The sequence below is a fragment of the Xenopus laevis genome, chromosome 8L, assembly GCF_017654675.1.
Source record: "Xenopus laevis strain J_2021 chromosome 8L, Xenopus_laevis_v10.1, whole genome shotgun sequence".
Lineage (NCBI taxonomy): Eukaryota > Metazoa > Chordata > Amphibia > Anura > Pipidae > Xenopus > Xenopus laevis.
The window spans coordinates 29,445,590-29,459,261 of NC_054385.1; positions in this window are offsets into that span (position 1 = coordinate 29,445,590).

A 13,672-nucleotide genomic window follows, 5' to 3' on the forward strand; every position below is an offset into this window, starting at 1 on the left:
TATGTGACCATATAAAGGCACAAAGATGCATGCTGAGTTAAACAGGGAACCCTGAGTATCACACATGTATTATAAGGGATGATGTACCCGCTACTGTAAATGATAAGGATATTAGACATCACTGAGGCATCTATTGACCATTTAAAGACACAAGGCTGCATGGCTGAGTTATACAGGGAACTACTCGAGTATTATAAAGGATAATGTACCCCCCTACTGTCAATGATAAGGATATTAGAAGTTACTGAGAGTTCTGTGAACACATAAAGCACAAAGCTGAAGGTTGAATTATACAGGGAACTCTGAGTATCACTTGAGTAAGGGATAATGTACCCCTACTGTAAATGATAAGGATATTAAAAGTCACTGAGGGGATATGTGACCATATAAAGGCACAAGGATGCAGGCTGAGTTATACAGGGAACTGAGAGTTACTGCCTGCTCTGCTCTAATTACTCTGCAGAAATAGGGATTGATAGTACTATGTAGGCACCCAATATTTTTGGACAGAGACAATGTGAAAGTGTTGGAAGGGTTACTGCCTGCTCTGCTCTCATTTACATACATAAATAAGGACCAGTATCTCTAGATCAGTGGATTTCAGACTTCAAGTCCCTCTTTGAGACACAACATTTGACCTGCCCCTTTGCTCATAACAAGGTTACAGTCGTATGTAACTATTAGCTTTTAGCCAAATCTCACTTTAACTGACCTTCAAGCTGGGATTTTAGGAGAATATAATGAATAATGGTTGAATTTTACCTTTATGTTTCATAAGTGGAAAAGACGTCTCATGGCTGGAACATTACCATCAATGACCCCCCTGCTGTGAGGCAGAGAATGAACAAACAGTCGAATATAACATCCCATTCTTTAAGGACTCATCTTCTTCTTTTATGCTGCCTGGGATTCTTCTCTCCCAACAACATCCAGAGATTGTGGGATTTGTAGTTCAACAGTAGCTGGAGTATCTCATGCTGGAAATCTGTCTGCAGTGATCACAGCTCTAAAAAGAAAGCAACAGTGATCAGGTGAGAGTGAAGGCCTAGATTCCTTTCATTGTCCAATATGGCGGAACAGGAGAGAGTTATTACAAAACAGCAAATCTGCTAAATGGACTAAAATGAACTTCTGCAGAACTCCAGTTGCACCCGCACTTAATAACATCTGATTTTCACATTCACTTTTTATTGTCTGTTCTTCTAATGGAAATAGTAAGAGGGAAATGTATTCTGCTTTCTCCCCTTGTCTTATGTGTTACGTATCTTACCTGCCGGGAAAAGGGGGAATGGCCTGACATTATATGGGACATAGTCAGTGAATGTAAAAGAGATATTCAATTTGCACTTTTGTCAAGACTTTGAAGGACAACAATTACACCCCCTGATATCACTGGCATCTCCCTGTTTTCTCATAGTCTGTAATACTCGTCTGTACTAAGCACAATGTAACAGCAACAGACCCTAAATATCATAAACCAGCACCAAAGAGATACCATAAAGCTATAGCAGCATAGGTATCCCCTGTACTAAACACAATTCAGCAGGAACAGCCCCTAAGTTTGCTCATAATTGGTACAGAGAGATACCATAAAACTATGACAGGTGTTCCCTGTACTAAGCACAATTCAGCAGGAACAACCCCTAAATTTGCTCATAGTTGGCACAGAGAGAGACCATAAAACTATGGCAGCATAGGTATTCCCTGTATTAAGCACAATTCAGCAGGAACAGCCCCCTAAGTCTGCTCATAGTCTGTCCAGAGAGATCCCATAAAACTATGGCAGCATAGTTATTCACTGTACTAAGCACAATTCAGCAGGAACAGCCCCCTATGTTTTCTCATAGTCTGTACAGAGACATACCAAAAAACTATGACAGCATATGTATTCCCTGTACTAAGCACAATTCAGCAAGAACAGCCGGCCATTATGGCCCTATCACAATAATCTTAACACATTAAGACTAGACAGTGGAGATGATTCTTAAAGGACCAGTAACATCAAAAATTTTTACACAAAAATTCGTTAGAATACAACGAAATAAAACACCAAGACAAATTAAAATTTCAAATAGAAAAGCCTTTATTAAGAAATAACTTACAGAAACTCCACTTCCTGTCCTCTACAGAAAAGGCAACACGGCGACCATCCATCCTGCTGGGCTCGATTTCTCCTTCCTGGATATTCACTGACAGCGTGTAGATCTCCTCTTCTTCGTCCCTCTCCCAGGATCAGCAGTAGGCGATGTTCGGCGGTCTCCCCCTCCGTGTCCCCACTGTAAGATAGCAGGAAACATCCCATGGTTGCCCCATCCCCAGGCCCCTTTGTTAGGGCCCCACTGCAGGCAGCCTAGTAGGTAGCGGAGGGAGGGAGGGACGGCTCTGCTGGGGGCGGGGTGAATAGGTCCCTGTGATTGACAACTGGCCAGCATCGGTCAAATTATAGGGGCATTCTAACTTTCCAAACAAAGTTATGGAGCAGAAGGGGAGACGGAAAAGGCTGCAGAGATCTATGAATATGTTTCAGAGTGCGCAGTCACTTGCGCTATAACGCAAATGCATTACGTGCGGGGAGCGTGACTGTCTGGGGGTTGGCACACGGGACCCACGGCAGGACGTTACACAAGCGAAGATATGAGAGGGATTGTGCAGCCAAGTGTTTCTGCGCATCTGATCTCCCCTTGCCAAACAAGAACTGAAGCGATTGATGATTGAAAGGCAGCAGTGCTGGTGACGGTACTAGAATAAGAGGTTGCTGAAAGCTTCTTCCCCACACTGAGGGAGGGGGAGACCGCCGAACATCGCCTACTGCTGATCCTGGGAGAGGGATGAAGAAGAGGAGATCTACACGCTGTCAGTGAATATCCAGGAAGGAGAAATCGAGCCCAGCAGGATGGATGGTCGCCGTGTCGCCTTTTCTGTAGAGGACAGGAAGTGGAGTTACTGTAAGTTATTTCTTAATAAAGGCTTTTCCAATTGAAAATTTTAATTTGTCTTGGTGTTTTATTTCGTTGTATTCTAACGAATTTTTGTGTAAAAATTTTTGATGTTACTGGTCCTTTAACCTTTCAGCCTTGCCAGTGCTCCTTTTTCATTTAAAGGAAAACTATACCCCCAAAATGAATACTTAAGCAACAGATAGTTTATATCAAATTGAATGACATATTAAAGAATCTTACCAAACTGGAATATATATTTACATAAATATTGCCCTTTTACATCTCTTTCCTTGAACCACCATTTCGTGACTCTATCTGTGCTGCCTCAGAGATAACCTGACCAGAAATACTACAACACTAACTGTAACAGGAAGAAGTGAGGAAGCAAAAGGCAGAACTCTGTCTGTTAATTGGCTCATGTGACCTTACATGTGGGTGTATGTGTGCACAGTGAATCTTACGATCTCAGGGGGCGGCCCTTATTTATTAAAATGGCAATTTTCTATTTATGATTACCCAATGGCACATACTACTAAAAAAGTATATTATTATGATAATGGTTCATTTACATGAAGCAGTGTTTTACACATGAGCTTTTTTACTCAGTATCATTTAATAGAGACCTACATTGTTTGGGGGGTATAGTTTTCCTTTAACAACCTCATTGAGTATTTTGAAATTAATAGGAGCCACCATGTTTATTCTACTTCCAGTTCCTTATACAGGCACCATCACTGATCTTAAAGGAGAACTAAACCCCCCCTTTAGTCAAAAGTCCCCAATGGCCACCCTCCCTGCCTCCCCCGGCACAGTGTTACCCCTGAATTGTGTCCCCTCTAGAAATAGTGACTGCACATGCAGAGTCAGTGCTGCAGAGCTCACAGGCGCCATCTTCAGTGCTTCAGTATTTTCCATAATGTGAGCACCGTATGGGCGCATGCACAGCTGGAGCTATCTTCCGGTTCAAGGCAACTGCGCATGCGGCGAAAGTAAAGGAAATAGCCAAAGGGACCAGATTATTACCGAAGTACCGGAAGATGGCGCTTGTAAACTCCGCTGCACGGAATCTGCATGTGCAGCCACTATTTCTAGAGGGGACACAATTCAGGGGTAACACCGTGCAGGGGGGCCAGTGGGGACTTTTGGCTTATGTTTAGTTCTCCTTTAAATGAGTTGTTCACCATAACATAACTTTTAGTATGATGTAGAGAGTGATATTCTAAGATAATTTGCAATTGGTTTTTATTATTTGTGGTTTTTGAGTTATTTAATTTTTTTATACAGCAGCTCTATAGTTTGTAATTTCAGCAATCTGGTTGCTAGGGTCCAAATTACCCTAGCAACCATGCTTTGATTTGAATAAGATAAGGGAATATGAATAGAAGAGGACTGAATAAAAAGTGGAGTACTACAAAGTAGCAATACCAGTAAATGTGTAGCCTTACAGAGCATTTGTTTTCAGATGGGGTCAGTGACCCCCATTGGAAAGCTGAAAAGGTTGAGCAGAAGAAAACAAATTATTCAAAAACTATAAAAAAGAATAAATTAAGGCCAATTGAAAAGTTGCTTAGAATTAGCCATTCTATAACATTCTAAAAGTTAACTTAAAGGTAAAACGCCCCTTTAATTGGTCTGTTAAAGGCATCCAACCCAGAAAAGTATAGACATGTCCCAGGTCTGTGCATCACCGAGGTCTGAATGGAGACAGGAAGTAGCACCGTTTGTGAGGTCCAATCAGTCAGTGGCTGGTAATGTTGAACTGTGCAGTGGGTGGTGAGGTTGTTAGTAAATACTTCTTTTTCCAGATATTCCAGGCTAGACACAGGGGAAACACAAGGGGAAAGTGATTCAATGCTCAGAAGAGAGAGATAATTTCCCCTCTATTAACATTTAATGGGCAGGGTATAGTGTGGCATTGGCGGTGCACTGCAAGATCTTCAGGTCAAACAGATGGAACACGTATGAGGGGCCGCACACAGTATAGCAGTTCTGCTGATCTTTTATTCAAACAGCACATACAAAATGCGGCGCTGCAGCTTCTCTATTTACTTTTCTGCCAAAACCCCCTGAACTGAGCAACATGATGTACTGGAAGATTATATCTATAAACCTATCTGATTCGCAAACTGACCAAGGTACGTGGGGTGCAAGTTAGAAGATGGATAAAGGACGCAAAGAGATGCAAGCAGATCTGTATTCATGAAGCAATTGCTCCATTTGGGGAGCGGAGACCTGTACCAATTTAAATAACCAATAGTGATATAATGAAAGGCAGTGTCCAATAATGGTGGCTTACACTTGTTCTTTGCAAGGTGCCTTCCACTTAATAAATGAACCTTGGGTCTTACTGACACATGTATGTACTATGTAGGCCAGACCATATGTACTCAAAAGGTGAAAGAGACATAACCACATCTGCATACATACATTCGTGAAAAGGACCCCTACTGAAAGGTGAAGACATTAATGGCCAAGGGAAAAAGAAACATTGGGGTTCAGTGAAACTTACCTCTAAAGTTCAGCAGCAGATAATTCTTCACCCCCTTCGGTGGCTTCATATCTGGTGGCTCCTTCATCCTTCTCCAGCGGCAGCAGAGTCAGCAATCCACTGGGCCCGAGACGACTGTGCCCCATGATGGTGGCCCTGTGCAGAATGAGAGAAAGAGTGAGAGAGACCCCTCTGCCTCTTGCTGAACTACAGTTTCCACAAGTGAATTACAGGTGGGAGGCACTGGGAAATCAGAATAAATTCTGCATTCAGCTCGACAGTGGCAATCTGGTGGGTTAATTTAGTGCAGCAGCCACAGGTAGCCACGTGCACACTTATTGCACTGTAATGCTCACTTACACTCTCTCATATGCGCAGGCAATATTAAGTTCTCGCCCACATGGCAGCAGCCTATGACTAAGTGTTTGTTACATGAAATGCATAAGGCTGTGGACACAATAAATCTTTTTCACTTTGCTTCAACAACCTGGTGGAAGATTGCCTTTATTTGAATGCCTGCACCATTGTATTTTTCAGTGATCTGAGAGCCCCACAGAACTTCCAACAGCTGCCCCTGTGTGATCCGGGAAAGGCCCCCCTGGTTTGTACAAAAGAAACTGCCACTGTTTCAATGAAAACACAACTCAAGTGCACCAACTGAGTGCATTTGTGTTCCTATTTACCTCCAGGCTGGCTAGAAAGGCACTGCTCATGATGTGGTTGTGGGGCCTGGAATGTGTTAGTATTGACAGGTGGAGGTACAACAGTGGCAGTATCACAAGGAAGGCTATGCACCATGCCAGCAGATGGAAGAGTAAGCACACCTAGAACAAAACAATGTGAGAACAGAGACGCAAAAAACACATTTTTTTCAATAAAAATAAATTTGCGGCCAGTGAAAAAAAATTATATTCTTCTAAATTGTTTTCTAGAATTTTCCCTGGACAATGAAAAACAAAAAGCTGGGTGAATCTGGGATACATCACCTCCTCTGACTGAAATGCCTGCCTGAGGCTTGCCTGTTTTTGGTCCAAAGGCCAGTATGGCCATTAAAAGGGTTATTCAGCTTTCCATTAACTTTTAGTATGATGAAGAGAGTGATTTTTTTTCAATTATTTGTGGTCGTGAGTTTTTTTAGCTTTGTATTCAACAGCTCCCCAGTTTGCAATTTCAGCAATCTGGTTGCTAGGGTCCAAATTACCCTAGCAACCATGCGTTGATTTGAATAAGAGACTGAAATATGAGTAGGAGAGGCCTGAACAAAAAGATGAGCAATAAAAAAAAAGGAATAACAAATTGGTAAACTCTATAGTTAGTATAGATATGGGTTTATATAATTTATGGCAAAGTAGTGAGGGGTGTGTGTATGGATGCTGGGTTTTCATTTGGAGGGGTTGAACTTGATGGACTTTGTCTTTTTTCAACCGGATTTACCTATGTAATCTCCACAAAGCATTTGTTTCTTAGATGGGATCAGTGACCTCTTTTTTGGAAAGAGTAGAAGGCAAATAATTGAAAAACTATTAAAAGGAAACCATGAAGGCCAGTTGAAAAGTTGCTTAGAATTGGCCATTCTATAACATAGTACATACTAAAAGTTAAAGGTGAACCACCACTTTAAGAGACCTAGAACTAAAAGATAGCATGTCAGACCTGGAACTGAAATTATCTTATGTTTCATTTCAAGTTCTCTCTACCCTACATGCTACATTTAAGCTGTAAGGTTTCAGCTTAAATGTAGCATGTAGGGTAGAGAGAACTTGAAATGAAACATAAGATAATTTCAGTTACAGGTCTATTGTGAAATGTATATCATTTAGCAAACATCAATGTAGAGACAAGCACAGTTAAACTGCAAAATTCATTCTTGCTCTCGTATATAATAAATGGCACCAAGTTTGCCCAGGAGCAGTAACCTATAGCAACCAATAAGATGTTTGCATTTAAACAGGTGACCAGTAAATGCTTCCTGTTGATTGGTTCCTGTGGGTTATTGCTCCTGGCAAGCTTAGTGTTATTACATAACCCTATTTATCTTTCATATTAAGGTCACACTATCCTGACATGATACATTTCAGTTTTAGGTCCCTCTATCCTGACACAATACCTTTCAATTCTAGGCAGGGCTGGGGCGCAACAATGTAGGGGTGTTGTGCAGGTACCTGTTCAAAAGTCTTCTGCCTACCCTTAGTCCAGGCAGTTCATTCCCCCTGCTGCTCTCCCCCCTACCTCTCTCTCCCCCTACCTCCCTGCCCTTCCCTTCTACTTCGTTACTCTCCCATCCCTTCCCTTCTTACGGTATGCTTTGCTCGCACGGGGCGGGGGTGGAGATTAGTCAACTGGGTGCCTAGGAAGCCCTGTTGACATCACCTGATCCTGGTTCTAGGACCCTCTATCATGAAAAGAATGTCAGGATAGAAAAGTCTAAAACAGAAAGACACCCCAAAAGAGACATGCCTAAAAAAACAAAAAAAAGAGAAAATCCTGTAAGGTTTTATAAGCACTTGAGTACATACATTGGACAAGGTGCAATCACCAATGAACTTCCAGTAATACACAGCAGCAACCCCCCCCCCCCCAAAATGAGCAAATAGGAGAAAAGGCCCATATACTTCACCCTAGAAGAAACCGAAACAATTGAGAGATAAAGAATGGGGGGAGAGAACAATAAGCAAAGCCAATGGCACAGGAGCATGAGATTCCAGTAAGGAGTAGAACCAGCAGGATACAGAGAAGGGAGTGTAGGTGAGAAGATAGAACAAGTCATTAACATTAACTGTCTCTTCCCTCCTACTACTGCTACTTTCTCCCTCCTGCCTGCACTTCTGTCCAGCTGCCACTCACCTGCTCTGCTGGCACCCATGAACTTGAGGTAGGACGGGAAAGCCAGAAGAAGTCACTGAGAGGTTCTATGACCAAATAAAAGCACAAGGCTGCAGGCTGAGTTATACAAAGAACTCTGAATATCACTTATGTATTACAAGGGGTAACGTACCCCCTACTCAAAATGATAAGGATATTAGAAGTCACTGAGGAGTTCTGTGATCATATAAAGGCACAATGCTGCAGGCTGAGTTATACAGGGAACGAGTATCACTCATGTATTATAAGGGATAATGTACCCCCTACTGTGAATGATAAGGATATTAGAAGTCACTGGGGGATTCTGTCACCATATAAAGGCACAAGGCTGCAGGCTGAGTTATACAGGGAACTCTCAGTATCACTCATGTATTATAAGGGATAACGTACCCCCTACTCAAAATGATAAGGATATTAGAAGTTACGGAGGAGTTCCGTGACCATATAAAGACACAAGGCTGCAGGCTGAGTTATACAGGGAATGAGTATCACTCATGTATTATAAGGGATAATGTACCCCCTACTGTAAATGATAAGGATATTAGAAGAAACTGAGGGGTTCTGTGACCATATAAAGACACAAGGCTGCAGAGTTATACAGAGAACTCTGTGTATCACTCGTATATTATAAGTTATAATGTACCCCCTACTATAAATGATAAGGATATTAGAAGTCACTGAGGGGGGTTATGTAACCATATAAAGGCACAAGGCTGCAGGCTGAGTTATACAGGGAACTCTGAGTATCACTTATTTATTATAAGTGCTAATGTACCCCCACTGTAAATGCTATTAGAAGTCACTGAGGGGTTCTGTAACGTAACTATATAAAGGCATAAGGCTGCAGGCTGCGTTCTACAGGGAACTTGGAGTATCACTTATTTATAATAAGTGATAATATACCCCACATTGTAAATGATAAGGATATTAGAAGAAACGTTGAATTATACAACGAACTCTGAGAATCACTCATGTATAATAAGGGATAATGTACCCCCTACTGTAAATGATGAGGATATTAGAAGTCACTGAGAGGGGTTATGTAGCCATATAACGGCACAAGGCTGAGTTATACAGGGAACTCTGAGTATCACCCATGTATTATAAGGGTTAATGTACCCCCTACTGTAAATGATAAGGATATTAGAAGTCACTGAGGGGGTTATGTCACTTTATAAAGGCACAAGGCTGCAGGCTGAGTTATACAGGGATAATGTTCCCCCTACAGAAACATGCCAGTATGCTCAGCAGGCTTCGTGGGTTGGTGAGAGATCTAATTAATTTCCAGGCAGATTAAAAGAGTATTCTATACAGTAACACACAACACAATGCATCACATACCCGCCCGCTGCCACGATTCCGGATCGATTAGTTCTGTCTGAAAAGAGCGTCAACTCGTTTATAGCCGCCTGGTTATCACGTGGACCCTCTGTGTCTGAGACTTCATGACGTGCAGGGTGGGACAGAGTTTGGGGGCGCTGCTCTGTGCGACACTGTAATGAGACTTGGAAAACATTTTCTTTATTATATATGAATTTATGAACTGACCCTTCACTGATATCCCCTGTTCCAGCAGCCTGAGCTATGGAAAGCCAAAGCTTTTAGCTAAAGGTGCCATTGGTACAGAGCTGTCATGTGACTAGTGACAGGGGAGGACATGGCCTACATGCCTTGCTATAGTTGTGGCCCTTTTACCAACTCTATTTTGTAGGGGCCACCCGGGCCAGTCTTGTTTCTGATGTAGCACAGTCTTCCGCAATGTATCTTTCCATATTTCAGTCTATTTTTAATCCACTGCCTGGTTGCTAGGGGAAATTGGAACCTAGCAACCAGACAGCCACTGAAAAGCCAAACTGGACAGCTAATGAACAAAATGCTTCACACTTTAAAATTTTGTTCAGCTTTAAAATTAAATTTTAGTATAATGTAGTGAGTGATATTCTGAGACAGTTTGAAACTGGTTTTTAATTTTTTATTTGTAGTTTTTGAGTTTTTCAGCAGCTTTCCCGTTTGCAACTTCAGAAAGCTGGTTGCTAGAGTCCAATTTACCATAGCAACCATGCATTGATTTGAACAAGAGACTGGAATATGAATAGGAGAGAGTGTAAAAAGAAAGATGAGTAATACAAAGTAGTGTAGCAAATGATCTATTCTAGACAGCCTGGCAAGGTGTGGGTTCCTTTAACAGCCTGGTACCAAATAAAGATGCTACACTACCTGTACTTATAATGAGAGTGAATGCAGAACTGTCTGTTTTACTAAAACGTGTAAATGAGAATAATAAAGAGCAAATAGAATGAATGTCAGTAAAGAACACCAGCTATTAACCATTCATTAAGCCTGTGGTGCATAGGGTTTCTACATTTCTCCCAACATTTTGGGAATATAGAGGGACAAAAAAGTTGCAGCACGTATCACAGCAAAACATTTTTTTGAACACGCCCATTTTTGTGGCCATACCCCCTAATTACCATGTTCATTTTACAAAATTTGGCAGGTTATGAAAGTTTGAACTTATTTCTGTGATTTTTTTCAGTTATTACAGTTTTGCTAATGAAGGTTAATTGGCCTTTAAGCTGAGTCTAAAGCTGGCCATAGATGCAAAGATCAGATTGTTCGAATCCTCGAACGATCGGACTTCCCCATCTCCTAACCTGCCATTAACCATTCCGATCAAATAAAGTAGTAAAAGAACAGATCAGCCGATGTTCTGCCCCTGACAGCAATCGTACGAAAGTTATTTCGGACAAAGCTAGTGACAGTCTCCCACTGAAAATCGTCAGATTGGCAATACACGTAGAGATATTATAGGCAGCCGACAGAAATCTTTTAACCTGGCAGACCTATCTCCATGGGATGAAAAAGGTCGGCACTCTCCACACACGGTTCGAAAATCGTACGAATATTCGATCGGATCTTTGCGTTTATGGCCAGCTTAACTTCTCCCAAGAGACCTGTTATCTTATCTTGTTACCATTACTTATTTGCTTATCTAGAAATTGTTACAAAAGTATCTTATCTCCTGCTGTGGCTGTTCTGGGCTCTCTTCCAAAAGCCAATTAAGTTAGAAACGTTGTTTATTTTTCTGACTCTTTTGCAGGTTGAGCTGTCATAAGAGGGACTGTCCCTCTAAAAACAGTTGGTAGGTATTGCTTTTATACCTGCTGTCTAGTTCAAAATTAATGCTGCCTGTTCCCTGCTACATGAGCAATTTGGGCAATCACGGGCCACCATGTCACTGGCCGCCCCTTTGCATCATCAGCCCTGCCTCTGACATCACTGGTACTGCCCCCCTGCCCAGATTCTAAAGGAAGAAAAGGTGGCAACCCTAGTGGTGCAGCACATACAGGTATAAGTGACAGTTTTGCTTGTTGTGTACACTTTGTGTCTGTGTCACTTATAAGTAATCCCTGGGTTGTCTCCATGAATTCCACTACACACAATGTGTAATCACTTAGTGAATATCAATGTTCCCAGGGAGTGCAGTATCCGCTCTGTCTTCCTGGCTCTCCTTTTGTGTAGAACTGGGCCACTAGCTAAGCCGGGGTCGCTGACCCTAATGGACACTGGAACCTGGGGCTCTAACCTACTCTGCCCAGAAAAGGGGCCTTCTGCTTCTTATGGAACAATTCACAGTCCCTAACTGGGCTCTAGATCTGCACCAGCTACAGTAAGGCCTATTGGAACAGGAACCTGAGGGGCCTCAAGTACAGGTAGAGTTGCCACCTTTTTTTGGAAAAAAATACCGGCCTTCCTACATATTTATCTTTTTCCCCTATTAAACACCGGCCAGGTGGCAACCCCAAGTGCAGGGAGAGTGAAGTACTTCACTGACAGACACACTAAGTGGAACTGGCAGTTGCTGCAGCCTCTCCTGCACTTTCCCAACTTTACATCACAGGGGATCTCTGTCTCCCTCCTCCTGCTGCTGCTGCCAGATCTGTGCCTGCTCTCTCCTGGCCTTGTTGCCTTCACTTCCTCTTTCCCAGCATCCCTTACACAGTCACATGGCATCAGCCTTGCCGTTTCCTCATTGCCTAACACTGCCATCTGCTGGCTGGAGATGACCTTTGCATAGTCATTATTTATCTGCCTATTACAGTAGCAATAACAATAAATGTGCAGCATTTGTTGGAATAAAGAAGGAGGCAAGTAATCTAAAACTATATAAAATAAACAATGAAGACCAATTGAAAAGTTGCTTAGAATTGACCATTCTATAACATATTGAAAGATGATCACTTTCAAATGGCTACAGCACAGCCACAGCTGCTTGCCAGCCTGGCCTTACTTCCCTCTCCTCCCCGCTCACAAGCCAGTCAGACAGTCCCACCACTCTTCAAAAAATATACTAAAAAGTAATTGAAAAAAAAATTTTCAGCCTGCAGCAGGCACAGGCACACTGCCACACACTTGCTGCACAGGCCGACAAGGCACAGAAAAATAAATAGGCCACAAGGGAAAAACACAGATTTAGAGAGGAGCTCCTAACTAGATGAAGTTTGGGCACCAACTGCAGCTCCTCCTGCGCACACCTAGCCTTTGGCAACCTCCCCCTGTGATGCAATGTCACTGTGCGCGCCGTGACGTCAGCGCGCCGGATGGTCACAAGGAGACGCAACATCACCGTCAGGGGTCCGGAAGATGCGATCCATCCTGGGCCAGGCGCCCGGGCCCCTTGAGCTAGGGCGCCTAGCGGGTAATACGGCCATGATGGGAAGTAATCCAACTGCAAGATGTCATAAGTGTGGGGCAGAAGGTGCAAACTTCCTACACATGGCTTGGTTGTGTCCACCGGTCTTTGACTTTTAGGCAGGAGTTATGGATATCTTGGCAGATAAATTAGATTTCCCTAACTGACCCCACAGGTGTGCATATTAGGAGTTATAGACTAAATCATATACACCTGATCATGCTACAGTTAGATACCAAACATTGCTGTACTATGCCAAGAAAGTAATCACTATGGCATGGATGGGTCCCCAACCACCCACAGTGCAAAACTGGATAACTTTGGTGAACCAGATTCTGCCTCTCATTAAACTCACCTTACTAGCCAGAGGCTCGCTGAAAAGATTTGAAAAAGCATGGAGCCCATGGTGGGAAGCGGGGATGGGGGGGGGCTCCCTAACATGAAAAGAAACATTTATCCCCTAACATGAAAAGAAACATTTATAATATAAAAGGCAAAAGTTCTTAATTTTATCTAGAACATGCTGATACTGTTCAATGTTGATAACTTGGGATAACTTTCACGTTTCAATGTATGACGGTTTGGACTATATTTTGTACTACTAAACTAAATAAAACCATGAGGAAAAAACTATTCAGATGAACATATTTTGGAGCAAAGTACTACTAAATTGTATTATTATACTTTTAA